The sequence below is a fragment of the Alligator sinensis genome, unplaced genomic scaffold (assembly GCF_000455745.1).
Source record: "Alligator sinensis unplaced genomic scaffold, ASM45574v1 scaffold223_1, whole genome shotgun sequence".
In the NCBI taxonomy this organism is placed as follows: Eukaryota; Metazoa; Chordata; order Crocodylia; family Alligatoridae; genus Alligator; species Alligator sinensis.
In genome coordinates this window covers 3,452,776-3,467,063 of record NW_005841936.1, presented here as the reverse complement: position 1 = coordinate 3,467,063, position 14,288 = coordinate 3,452,776, and positions in this window count along the sequence as shown.

Genomic DNA, 14,288 nt, shown 5'->3' with positions numbered 1-14,288 from the left:
AACATCAACCTATTATTGCTCGATGAAGTCAGGTGGACGTACAGTTTAGATGGCATCCATCTTAGTTGAAGAAGTATCAATGTTCTAGGGTAGTGACCCCATGGGTCACAAGAATATATGAAAGTGTCACAAACAAACTTGAAAAATGGATTCTTCTTTAAAGGAGAAAAACGTGGCTTTTCCCTTGCAGGCTGGCAGAGTTCCAGCCTGCAAGGGGCTGCTTGGAGCCCCCCTACCCCACACACACCCACCCCCTGCCCCATGCACTGGGGGACTGTGGCCTGAGGGAGTGGGTATGTAGAGGTACATAGAAAAAAAAAACATTTAAAGCTGTGTCTATGGCCAAATTGCTGATCTTCAGATTCAGATTTGGCCGAACTGAATTGCGGACAGTGATCCAAATCAATGAATCAAATCACTGTCCCTGATTTGGGCCAAATCCAAATTGAATATGGCCCATTTCGCACACGCCTACTGTTTATATGCCACTGTCCCCTCCCCAATCTGCCACGTGCCACACACAGAGGCTGCCCACGCCATTTGTGGCACGTGGGACCCAGGTTAACCACGTCTGTTCTAGAGGACAGATTGGCTAGAACAGTCAAAAGGGTATTACACTAATAAAACAAAGGGAGAATGAAAAGGAAAAACAAATGATCACTCATTTAGTGAAAAATCAAACATTGAAAATAAAATTAACCTCAAAGAGCATGAAGTGGAAAAATCTTTACTTATCTGTATACCAATGCAAGAAGCCTGGGTAATAAACAAGATGAATTGGAAGTATTCATTTAGAAATATGAAGTCAACATAATAAAACCAGGTGGGGAAGGATGAGAGCAGAATTTTCATGTTAAAAAATCAATGGATATAACCTACTTAAGGAAAGGCAACAATGAGAGGGAGGTGCAATCTATTGCAAAAATGGCATTATATGTTTCTGAGGCACTGACAACTCAGAAGAAAGTGATCTTGACTTCTTTAAACAAAAGTTGGAGCACTAGTGCTGACTGCTATTCAAAGTCATGCCAGAGAATAAGATGACCAGCTCCTGTCTATAATAAGTATTTGGAAAAAAGCTACATTAAACACAGGGAACTTCAATTCAAATGACATATACTGGAAGTGCCAAGCTGACAATACCAAGATAGCCTCAGAATTTCTAAATATTAGAGAAAAAAATCTTAACTCAAGCAATGTTGCATCCAACACAGGAGAAAGCAAGCTACATGAGATCTTAATCCCAAAAGATGAAGGCCAAATACCATGCGACACATTTAGTTAATAAAATAATACAAGTAATTTAAATAACAGAAACTTGAAATGCATTTACCTGGGAGGCAAAGCTATCTTTTAAAGAGATATATCATTAGTTTTGAAATCATTGCAAGTAGCATGAGTTTCAAATACAGATCTGAGGGACATTGTTCTTCAAGAAAGCGTACTCCAGTAGTAAAATGGTTTTATTTTAACATTTACAGTAAATTGTTCCAAAAATGCTAATACCAATACTAAACAAAGAAGTATTAAGACAAAAACAAATGCTTACTATTGGAAGAATGACAAAGTTGTGACCCTAAAAATCAAAAAAGGAAAAGATACCAACACGTAAGCATCAGAACTTCAACAATTAATATTTCTTCAACTTAAGATAACTACTACACAAAAGGCAACCAAAAACAGATATAATCTGTGTGTGTGACACCATGCCACCATCCTCCAATATTAAGACATTTATATCCATGAATGAATACAGCAACTGAAGAGGCAGAAAAGTAGAAAGAGCAAAGTACAGATACCAATATGTTAGGGAAAAACTTCAGTGTTAAAGATGGTTAGACATCAGTTTACCTACCTATATACTGTATTTCTAAAACACTTAGGTTTGTAGTTTTAATTTAGGAAATTAATATTTATCTGTCCTGGGCTGCCTGTCATGAGGCCCTCGATGGCTTGCCAAAACTCAGTAAGAAGCCCTCTGCCCAAAATAATTGCCCACCCCTGCTCTACCCGCACAGCCCTGAGACAGACGCAGGTTCTGCCCCAGCCCTAGCCCTATGCTGTCACCAGCCCAAGATCTCAGCCCTGGCCCCAGACACAGCTCTCCACCCAGCCGCACACCCTGCCTGTGCAGCTCCCAGCCAGTCTCCATGGAGATCATGGGGATCACAGGGCTGTGACACGGTGGGACCAGGGTACAGTCCCAGTTCTGCAGGGAGGGGCACGTGGGGAGTGCATAGCAGCTCTGCCCCACCCCTGCGCTGTCACTGCCTGAAGAACCTGGGGTCTCCACGGAGACCGGCCAGGAGCCAGCCGGCAGGGCACGTGGCCGGCCATGCCAGGAGCTGCGTCTGGGGCTGGGATCTTGAGGCAATGACAGCTTGGGGCCAGGGCTGGAGCACAGCTGTGATCTGCTCCCTGCACACCCCTGCCCACAGAGCTCATGCTCATCGCAGGGGTGTGTGGACAGCAGACCATGACTTAGCTCCAGTCCCAGCCCCACACTGTCACCACCCCGAGATCCCTGCCTGTCTCACTCCTGGCCATGGCCTCATCCTAGTTACCTGGCTGTGCACCCTGAGCATATGGGTGCTGCTCCCAGTGGTGGGTGTGGGGTGCATGGGCTGGGGTGCCCAGGCAGCGGGGCTGGGTCCAGCCGTGCCATCCAGAAGGAGGAGCTACCACCAGGGCTGCCAGGAAACGGAACCCAGCTATGGGCCAGATCTGCCATTTTGCCACACCTGCACTAAAGTTGCTTTATTTATCTACAGCTGAATAAAGGATAATGGTGAATTTCCATATGCTAACCTGTCAGCACACATTTATCTTGAAATGGACAGACCAACTGTAGCAATAAAAAGGTTGATGATTTTTACAATCCATTCAAACTTTGGCTTTTCTTCTAAGACCTCCATATACTGTAGCAACTTATGTGAAAACACCTAGCTATTAGGAAACAGACTAAACTGAGATTACCCGTCCATTTCACCCAGACAAAACAGCTATCACACAATATAACAGGGGCTCAGGCAGAAAAGCCCCATTACTAGGGTAGTCACGGGAGCAGGTGGCTGTAGAGAGCACCTTACTCAGGTGAGGGGAATCACGCACCGGGGGAAGGTTAGGGTAATTAATGGCTGGTATAAGCCAGGCGGCAGGTGAGCACATTTCACCTTTGGGCACTGGAGGGAGAAGGAAGGACCACAGGAGACAAAAAGGAGAGAGAGAGAAGGATGCTGTCATATTGAATGAAATAGTTTGAATGTTTGTAAAGGTAGCCCATTAGCCAGTTTCAGGAAGAAGATAGGATTTATCTCCTTATCTAGCTCATTGTTTCGGAGCTACGTGCGAAATGTCTTGACTTCACTTAAAGCCTTAATTTAAATTGTATCTTTAGAAGTTTTTTACAAAGAAAGCAAATATCCTGAATTCCGAGACATCAAAGCCTAAGGCCTTTTAACCAAATTGCTAAGAAAAGGGTATTTACAGTGATATGGAAGAAGTCTCCCCAAAATGCTCAACAAAGGTAATTTCTGTTGAGTAAGATCCGAGCCCAAATTTGGGAGTTATGATAAGTTGAGTAGGAGGAGCCCACTGACGGCAGCTCACTCAATAAAAACCTGTAACTTACTGTCCCAATTTGGAGGTGACTTCACTTGCAGAACAACAAAGGAAGAATCGCAAGTGTAAACTCGGATTAGATTGATCACCTAATCCAACCTCTCCATGAACACGAATCTCTTAGTTCACGCTGAAGCCGCGGAGCGCCCGAAAGGGACTGAAGGAAGGGGACGTAGTCCTATCACTGGTGAGCCCAGCTCATTGAATCGTATTGCTGAGGCCAGCCCATTGAACCGTACTACTGAGGAATGAAACCATATTTTGGTATTTGGCTTCTCGGAATTCTAGGATTGTAAGTATATTATGAAAAATAATAGTATTGATTCAAATTTAACTTTTAGTTGTAATTGTAGTTGTTTTTGTAACACTAATTCTTATAGCATTGTTTCTGATATATGTAATTATTGTGTTTTTAATGTTTGTGGTGTTTCTTAAAGCTAAGCAGTGTTATATACGTAGCAAAGAGTTTTAAAATAAAATTGTGTTGTATAAATTAAGTGTGTAATCATTGTGAAATCGTGCAATCAGCTAACTACTCCCCCCAGCCAGTGCATCAAAATGAATCAGTAAATTGTGTGGGATTTTCTCTATTCCATAACCCACTAGAGACAGATGCCTGATCGATAACCTGAGAGAGTCTGGGACTGCCGACCCTGTCCAGGACTGGTTGACCGGTAAGGAGTTGAGGTACTCACCCAAGTCCCGCAGCTGATATGGCAGATCCAAGGAAGAACCAGGGCTCTGGGAGATCACCGCGCCAAGGAGAACAAGGTAGAGGGCTCCAGGGAGGTGTATGGGCAGCAAAAGCAGCGCAGAGCTACCCATGCTACCAAGACAGCTCTGCTAATAGGCAGGGAGGGAGCAACAGGGACAGCTCCTGGCTCATGATCCGCGGAGGCACGGGGAACGTGCCCCACTAATGAGTTAATTAGTGTGGAAGACCCAGCCTGGTCTGCAAATAGTTTAAAGCATCCGGGGCGCACACAGGCTTCCGAAGCTATCTTATCAGTTACATTGGTTTCCCTCGTTAATGAGGCAATTAACGAGATGAATACAACTTTGTAACCTCCTGATGAAAATAAAATCCGCGCTATGTAAGTTTATCACCTGGGTGGTCTGTGGTGTTTCCTCACTCTTAAGGATAACACTGAACTTCTTCTTTCTTTCAATCAGAGTCGTGGCAGGCGAGTTCAGAGGAAGACTGAGAGACCCAGCCACCCTCTCCTGCACAATAACAAGGTTTGACCATTCAGTGACCAGAAGCCTAGAAAAAATTATCTTCTTCCTTCCAGAGCTGTGATCTGTCCAGTTCTCCAGATGCACCTCTAGTAACGTTCACCTCACCACTTATAAGAATTAATTCTTGAAAAAACTGTTTTTCAACAGGCAACCCTTGCTTAGCAGGATCCCAGAACAGTAAATCAGAACTGACATTCATACTTTGATGTTTTTGCTGAACTAAGTGAACTAGCAGCTTATATTTTTTTGGGGGGGGGGGGACAGGGGGGGGGTGCAGAAATCAGGCTGATTTCATCAGCACTCCATCTAAATTTGCAATTGGGGTAGTAAATGCTAGCTGCATATGACTTTGATACCTCCGTAGCTCTTGTCACAGCTGACCCAAACTATAAGTGCTAAATACACTTGTGAGATGCATGTTTTGTTCTGCTGCTGCTTTGGCCCTTGACAGAAACATAAAACAGAAGCCATGCTAATTTTACTTCTGCTTACTGTGAAGGACAGCTTAAAATGCAGAGCATTTTTTGTTAAAGGAAATACCAAAAAGAGGACATTAGAAAGGTACTAACATTTTAAATTATCTGTAGATTAAACCTACAAATTCTAAACGTAGTACACAAATCTGCTGTACCAGTGGTGTCAAACATACAGGCTGCACAGGTGCTTTGTCTAGCCCATGATGCTCCTGGTAAGACAAAGATTTTAGGGGGTGGGCCTACCTTAAAACGTGATGCTCCAGGGCCCTGCTGGACATGACTGTCAGCAGTAGGGGAGTGAGGACTGTGCCAACATACCCTGCTCAACCCAGGGCCACCTGGCCCACTGCTAGGTACTCCACAGTGACTTATGCCACCATCACTGCTGCCTCTGCCACTGGTCCCATTACCTCCACTGCTTGCCCCATGGATCTGGCCTGCGAGCAGCCCTGTGGTCTGTAACCAGCCTAGGGCACAGTGTGAATGCAGCACCACTGTGTTATACAATATCTTGATAGACATCATTTATTACCCTAATACTCTCTGCATTACATGCAAAGACACTGCAGGTATCAACTCCATGTAGACTGTTCCCACAGCAAAGAGCATTTTGGTTTTGCTTCCATGCTTGTAAAGCATCTTAATACTAACATTTTCCAATAAATGTAGTTTTATCACTTCATATATAGCACAAGTATTTTACCCAAACTCAAACAGACCTAGCTTTCTACCAGTTAGATGTTGGTGGTAAAACGCACAATTTTTTGTCTTCACTCAGTATATCACGTTTACTGCCACAGAAGCTGCACTGGCAACAGAGGAATGATGGTACACACCCCATGGGACACTTGGCCAAAGTGCTAAAATTTCTTGCTGTACCTGTACTGCAATCATGACTGTTCAAAGTTAGGTTTGTTTTTCTATTTACAACAGGTCAGTCTATCATGTTACTCAAAACCACAAATACATTGTTCTGATTACAGACATGCCTACCTTTTCCCTTAAAAAAGAATTAAAAAAAATACAGGCTACATATATGCACAGTCAACCTATAATCAGAACGATATAAAAGACCACAACATCAGTCACTTAAGTGCACTGTGCAAAGTCATCTGGCTTTTTCATGGTGGTAGGTTCAGCTCTCGGTAGGGGCAGATGAGCACAATGGCTGTATGACCCTATATGACCATGTCACAGATTCCCCTAGGGTAGAGCTTGGCTCAGGACCCCTGGTCCTGTCTGGTCTCTCTGAGTATCCCCCTGAAGCCATCCCAGGCATGGTTTCTAGTATAGGCTAGAAATCTTTGTCTCCAGGACCCAATCTTTTGGTCCCAGCCCCCTCTGGCTACCTGTGGCCTTCTGTCAGGAAGCTACCTTTCAAAACAAATGCAACGCAGCAAGAAGTCCTTGCTCTTCTCCAAAAGGCTAAGCAGTCCTTTCATCCCCAGTCCAGCTGGCATGACTCCAACCATCCCAAAGTTAGCTCAACTGTTCTCCTTCTCCTGATCTCAGCCCACCCCACCTTTTCAGGCCCTTTTCTCCGTTGTTCCATCATTTTATACAAATCTCTTTCTTTCCCTCGACACCTCCCAGGGCAGTGGATGTCAAAAGATGTTTGCTAGTCCCACCTGTAGCATCAATGAGGTTATTTAATTTGGTGTTGCTGGAGGTGCATCCTGTTTCCTTCATCAACAGGCAGCTTTGGGTCCTAGTAAAGTTCCTATTAACATTTCTTTCCCTTGCATACAAGCTAGTCTAGGAAAACTTACACACACAACATTATTACAACATGAACACATTTAAATCAGGGCCTACAACAAAACCATAGTCTGTTGCAATTGATTGTGCCAAACTGAGGCTTCCAGATCCCTGAACTCAACTGCAGGGAGCAGGAAGCCTCATGTCCAGGGATCCTGGTTTTCTCTGATAAAAAAAAATAATCCCCAATTTTCAGATTAAAAAAAGTAACCCAAAATTCACATTTTTCTGTGATTAAAATGAAATACAACTAATATATGGTTCTTTACTTTTCATTCCATCCAGGAAGAGCATACACCAACTGCTGAAACTTCCTTAGCCTGACGAAGGGTTTTTGAACCCGAAAGCTTGCTTAATAACTATTCTCCAACTATTTGGGTTGGTTTAATAAAAGATATCAAATTCACCCAAGGAACCTTCTCTGCCTATGTCCTTAGACCAACACGGCTACAACCTACACCCCTGCTAATATACAGATATATCTATAGTGATGTTTCATTCTAATCACAGAAAAATGTGAATTTTGGGTTACTTTTTTTTATCCTAAAATTGGGGAATTTTTTTTTTTTAATCAGAGAAAACCAGGATCCCTGCTCATGCCCCCAGCTCTGGGGCAGTCCATGTGCAATGGCACCACTGGAACCACAGAACCAGAAAACAACCCACTAACTGAGCTGACAGGAAACTACAATTAGATACACTTCAGAAACATAGCTGTTGAAAACTTCTGTTTGATAATAAGTATACAGTCCACAATTTATTTGAAGAACATTAATAATCCTGAAAACTTCTAGCAATAAACTAAAAAAGTCTGAGGTTAAACTTAAAATATTTAAATGACAACAGTATGTTTCAATCTTCTAAAACATTACATCAAGAAGGAAGTGAAGAGTGGAGATTATCGGTGACTTCCTTCTGCGAGGAACAAGAGGCACCTATTTCTCATCTAGGTTGGGGTTCTGAGAGTTATGATGTATGCCTGAGTTCAGGATGTCACAGACAGACTGTCTCATCCAATCCTCAGACCATTACCCTTCCCTGCGTGTTTATGTAGGCACCGATGATACTGCCAGTAACAACAAGGAACTAATCAGAGGAACCTACTAGGCACTTGGTAGGAAGGTTAAGGAGCTTGGAGCACAAGTGGTGCTCTAATGAATCCTCCACATGGAAAGCAAAGACCTAGGCAGAGACCATTATATCATGGAAATAAGCAGGTGGCTGAGACAGTGGTGTTAACATGAAGGCTCTGGATTCTTCAGCAACAGATGGGTGATCTGAGGAGGAAGGATGCTTTCAAGAGATGCCCATGTGACCAGAACTGAAAAGAGCATCTTTAGGAATTTTCTGGCCAACCTAGCAAGAGGGGCTTTAAACAAGGTACCACTGGGAAGGGTGAACAAAACCCTCCAGCAACCTAGCCAACAATCCAGAGAGGAAAGGACCAGAAGCAGCAGCTCCACTCTGGGATAGGGCCAGAGAGCCACCGGATAGTAACAAATGATGCAAAAGGGAAACAAATGGGTTGAAATACAAATATGTACGATTTATCCATACAAATACAAAAACTATGGGGAATAAACTAGATGAGCTGGAAGTCACAGCCTGTGAAAAGAACTATGATCTGGTTGGTATGGTATCAGACAGACCTGGTGGGACAGCTCTTATAACTGGAATGTCAACACTGAATGCTACACTCTGTTTCACACAACCGTGAGAGAAAAGGTGATGGTGTCATCTTGTGTGTCAAGACACACATATGCTGGTTCAAGAAGAAAAAGATAGCAGAGCAGAATACCTTTCAGTGAAAATAAGAGGTGAAATATACAGTACCAAATGGTGGTTATTATAAACCACAAAACTGAGAGTGAATGAGGTACTCTTCAAGGAGGTGACAAAATTACCCAAAAGCTATGAGATGGTACTGATGGGAGACTTCAAATTTCCAGATATCTGCTGGAAAAACAATACAGCCAAATGTACACAGCAAGCTAGTTCTTAACCTGTGTGCAGGACAACTTTCTGTTCCAGAAGGTTAAGGATACAACTAGGGGGATCGATTATCTATCTGACCAATACTGAAAAATTGGTAGACTATGTGAAGGTGATGGGCAACTTGAGAGGAATGAATCATGACACCATACAATTCCAGATCCAGAGACAAGGAAAGCATGAGGCCAGCAAGACCTGGTGGAGGATGTGAAGATACAGGCAACCTCCTCCCCCCACAAACCAACGCTGTTTTGCTGAGCTCTATTTCGCTATAACACTCATTTTAAATTGATACCTGATTTCACTTAGCACTCAGCGAGTTTTGTTACAACGCTCGCAGTCACCATCTTGGATCATTAAAAACATTTGCAGTCACCATCTTGGATCGTCAAATACTTTCGGTTTCACTTAAAATTCATTTAGCTTAAAGCTTGGTTTTTCAGGAACGAATTAAGAGCGTGCTAAGCGGGGGTTGCCTGTAATGGGCAACTTGAAAGGAAGCAATTACATACTATACAATAGAACACCACATCCTGAGCCAGGAAAAGCATGAAGTCAGCAAAACTAGGATACTAGATTTCAAAAAGTTGGATTTCAACTGACTTGGGTTTATAGGCATGGTGCCATGGGAAGACAGATTGAAGGTTAATGAGCCTGGGAGTACTTGAAGCTTCTAAAGGAGGAGACTTTTTCACCAATGGGCCAGATGGGTAGTGCCCCATCTGTCTGTGGGCCAGAATCCAACAGTGGTCCTGATACAGTATGAGGGCTGGCGCAGTGGATCTCACCCAGCCATGCAGAATGGGGCACAGGGTAGCCCAGCCACAATCCAGATTCGGGGCGGGGGGACAAGTGAGTGGATTGTCCATGCAAGGAAGAAAGGGGGCATGGCCTGACCCCAACACAGCTCAGCAAGGGAAAAGGGGGAGAGGTTCAGCCCCACAGGGAAAAAGGGCATGGCCTAGCCCTGATCCAGATGCAAGGGAGGGGACATTGTCCAGATGTAACCAGTAGTGCAGGCTTAGGGTTTAGGAATTTGGCAGGGGGAAGGTGACCATATTAATGAACACCACTCCCCTGTCACTAAATTTCCTGCTCAATGGGAAGTCTTGCAGGCCAGATTTGATGGCTCCACAGGCTGCATGGACTGGAGGTTGAGTACACCTGTTTGGCCCACAAACTTAAGGTTGAGTACACCCATTCTAACAGGCACAGTATTGGAAGGCCAATAAGAAACTGTTCACACATGATAGAAGAACAAGAAGAATGGCAAGAGACTAAGGTGGCTGCACAAGGACCTTCTAGGATGTCTCAAATACAAAAGCAAAGCATGCAGGCAATGGAAAGATGGGCAGGTTATCAAGGAAACATATCAGGAAACAGCAAGAACTTGCAGGGACAAAATCAGGAAGGCAAAGATAAAGAATGAGCTGCACCTGGCAAGGGAGGTTAAAGACAACAAGAAGAGGTTCTATAAGTTTTTTAGCCAGAAAAGAAAGATTAAAGAAGCTGCAGGTCCACTGCTAACAAGCCAAGGCAAGCTTTTAACAGAAGATGGAAAAAATGCAGAGCTACACAAAAGCTACTTGGCTCAGTCTCCACAAAAAAATTAAGCTGCAATCAGATACCTAAAGGTTGTTTGGATAAGAAAGGGAACAACCTGAGGGACAAGATAACAAAAGAGAAAGTCAGAGAGCTTTTGTTGGATCTGAAGAATTCAAGTCAGCAGGGCCTGATGAATTTCATCCCAGGGTACGGAAGGAACTGGTAGAGGTGATCTCAAACCCTTTGGCTAATATATTTATGAAGCTATGGGAGATGGGGAAAGTATCACAGGTCTGAAAAAGGACTATATAGTACCTTCTTTAAAAAAGGCAAAAATGGGGACCCAGAGAACTACAGATTGGTTAGCCACACCTCAATACCAGGGAAGTTACTGAGCATATCATAAGGAAGGCCATTTGCAAGCACCTGCAGAAGGAAAAGTTGATCACAAGCATTCAGCATGTATTACAGATCATGTCAAACAAACTTGATCTCCTTCAACAAAGTAACTACTTGAGTCAATGAAGCGAATGCTGTAGATATAGTATCTGGACTTCAGCATGACCTTCTCATAAACAAATTGCAGAAATGTGGGCTGGACAAAACTACTGTAAGATGGATAGATAACTGGTTAAATAGGCACAAGCAAAGGGTAATTACAAATGGATCCATGTCAGAATAGAAGAAGGCCTCGAATGGAGTCCCACAGAGGTCTGTCTTAGGCCTGGCACTGTTCAACATATTTATTAACAATTTGGATGCTGCCACAGAAAGCTTCTTGAGCAAGTTTGAAGACAGCATGAAACTGGGAAGGACTGCAAACATGTTGGAGAACAGGAGCACAATTCAGAAGGATCTTGACAGATTGAAAAGATGGGCTGGAGCTAACAGGATGAAATTCAATGCTGACAAATGCAAGGTGCTACACCTCAGGAGGAATAATCAAAAATACAAAATACAAAGTGGGTAACACCTGGATGGCAATGTTTAACTACTTTCCTAGTGAGAAAATTATTTTTAATATCTAGCCTAAAGTTTTCCCTCCTGCAATTTGAGACTATTGCTCCTAGTCCTGACCCCATGCAGTCACAGAAAATAGTTTATCACCATCCTCTGATAACAGTCTTCAAATACATAAAGGGTGGTTATCAAATCCCCGCTCAGTCTTCCCTTCTCCAGACTAAATATTTGGTGGGTTATTTGATTCTACTGTGGGATTCTGTGAGGGCAAAAGCAGTTCAAGTACTTTACTACAGTTATCAACTTATATTTGAGGAGAAGACTGTTACCCAACACCTGAACCTGAAAAGTGTGGAGTCAACCTACATGAAGGGTCAGCTTCAAAATGGAACAATGTAGCATGGATGATGTAATTCTGTAATTGTTGCCAGTGCTCCCAATACAATTATGCTACAACCCTCCTGTTACCAATATTTTGCAATGACATGTGCCCCGTCCCCTGTTTACTTTCTTATTCCAAGTTACTAAAACCACCTAGTTTTATGCATGTGCTTTCTTTTTTATGAGAATACAACTGTCATTTAATTTTATAATACAATAAAAAAGAATATGCACACTGGAAGATGTTGATTCACACAGTCTGAAAGGATAAAGTCCCAGGACAAAGTCGAATTATTCAGACATCCATGTCTGTTGCCCTGGGACAAACCCTAAAAAGGTTCATGGGATAAGAAGTGCTAACAGTTTGTCCTGGGACATTGAGAAGTGCATCTGAACACTTGCCCCAGGATTACAATATTGACTCACTGGCAGAAAAGTGGCAGCCCATTCAGCCACTCATTAAATCATGATGGGAAAGGTGATGTGTGTACACACCAATCCCAAGACACTTGTCTTCTCTTCTGAGACAAACAAGGCGATAAAAACAGCCATTAATACACATTTGGGAAAGCAAGAGTAAGGACTGAAAAACGGCTTGGACAATGTTTACCAGGAGGGTACGTAAAAGATTGGCAATGATTTCACCTCAGGAAGAGTCAAAAAGAGCAGTGGCCTTTGGTCCATATTGCGCAACAGGGGTGGAGAGGGAGAGGCTCCCTTAATTGTGATTTGGACCCTATTGTAAGTATGTGGGCCATTCAGACTGTCCTTTAAGCAGCTCTGGCACTGCAGATGAGGAAAGGAGATCTGAGACATTATTTTTCTTTGTGGGCAAAGTAGAGGATCTGAACATCATACTCAGCCCAACTTTCCTATAATTTTATCTTCATGATGTGGAAGAAGAGAGAATCTATTTGGACTCTTCTCAGTAATCTAAAATCTTAGAAAATTACGAGTTGGAAGGGAACTCAGTAGGTCATGTAGTCCAACCCTCGGCTCAAAGCAGGACCATCCCCAACCATATCATCCCAGCCAAGGCTTTGTCTACCCAGGGCTTAAAAATCTCTAGGGATGGTGATTCCATAACTTCTCTGGGTAGCCTGGTCCAGTGCTTTACTACCCTCCTCATGAGAGAGTTTTCCCTCATATCTAGCCCCAACTTCCCTTGCTGCAACTTGCTCCTTGCTCTGTTATCGGTCACCGCTGAGAATGTCTAGCTCCATCCTCTTTGGAACCACCTTTCAGGTATTAAATCCCACCTCAGTCTTCTCTTCTCCAAACTAAGTAAGCCTAGTTCCCTCAGCCTCTCCGTATAAGTCACGTCCCCCAGACTTCTAACCATTTTTGTGGCCCTCTGCTGGACTCTTTCCAATTTGTCCACACCCTTTTTGTAGTGGGGCCCAAAACTGGACACAGTACTCTAGATGTGGCCTCACCAGTGCCAAAGAGGGATATAACATGAATTCCTCACAAAGATTCCTTCATGTGGACGGAGGTATACTAGTACAGCAAAAGCTCTGTTATCTGGAACCCATGGTAAATGGTGTGTGCCAGATAACCAAATGTGCTGGTTATCTGAGAGGTGTCTTTGCCTAGTTGGGCAAAGATGCCGCCCACCACGTCCACATCTCAGATTAATCATGTCGCCCCTCCCATGGTGTCAGTGTGCTGGGGGAAAGGGAGTGGGGGCTCCGCGCAGGCTGTGGGATTCCACAAAACCGAAGTCCCATTTCCAGTTTCCTTTTTGCTACGTCGACCGGTGTCAACCAGCATGCTGGTTAATAGAGCGTGCCGGTTAATGAAGTGCTGGTTAACGCGGCTTTTACTGTATAAAGATATCTTAGTACAGCTTGTTTCCTTTCCTGTACGGGAACAGTACAGCCATATACAACACATACCTTTTACCTGAAAATTAGCAGTCATCCCCCCTCTCCCCTGCAAAATTGGTTGCATATTTTAAGTAGGGAAGCTGTTTTCTTCCCTGAAACAGAAGCACTCCTGGAGACACTGTGCATGCCAGGCAGCTAGCAAAATGACTGTTGCTTGTGTCTGCTCAGCAAACTGAAGGGCCAGGGTCTTATGTTAATCCTCTCAGTCATAACTTATTAGCTAAGCAATGCAGCTTGTCCCCAAAGCAGCAAGTTGGTACTGTCTTAATGAGGCTTGTCATGTGGAAACAACATTTTATTTACAGGAACTTATATAAAGAATTATTTACAGTAAAGAATTAAGTCTTGCTACTACCCTTTGCAAGGGTCTCGGGCCTAACCTTGTGTGACATAAATTAAGCACTCCTGGAAATGTAAAGTACCTAGG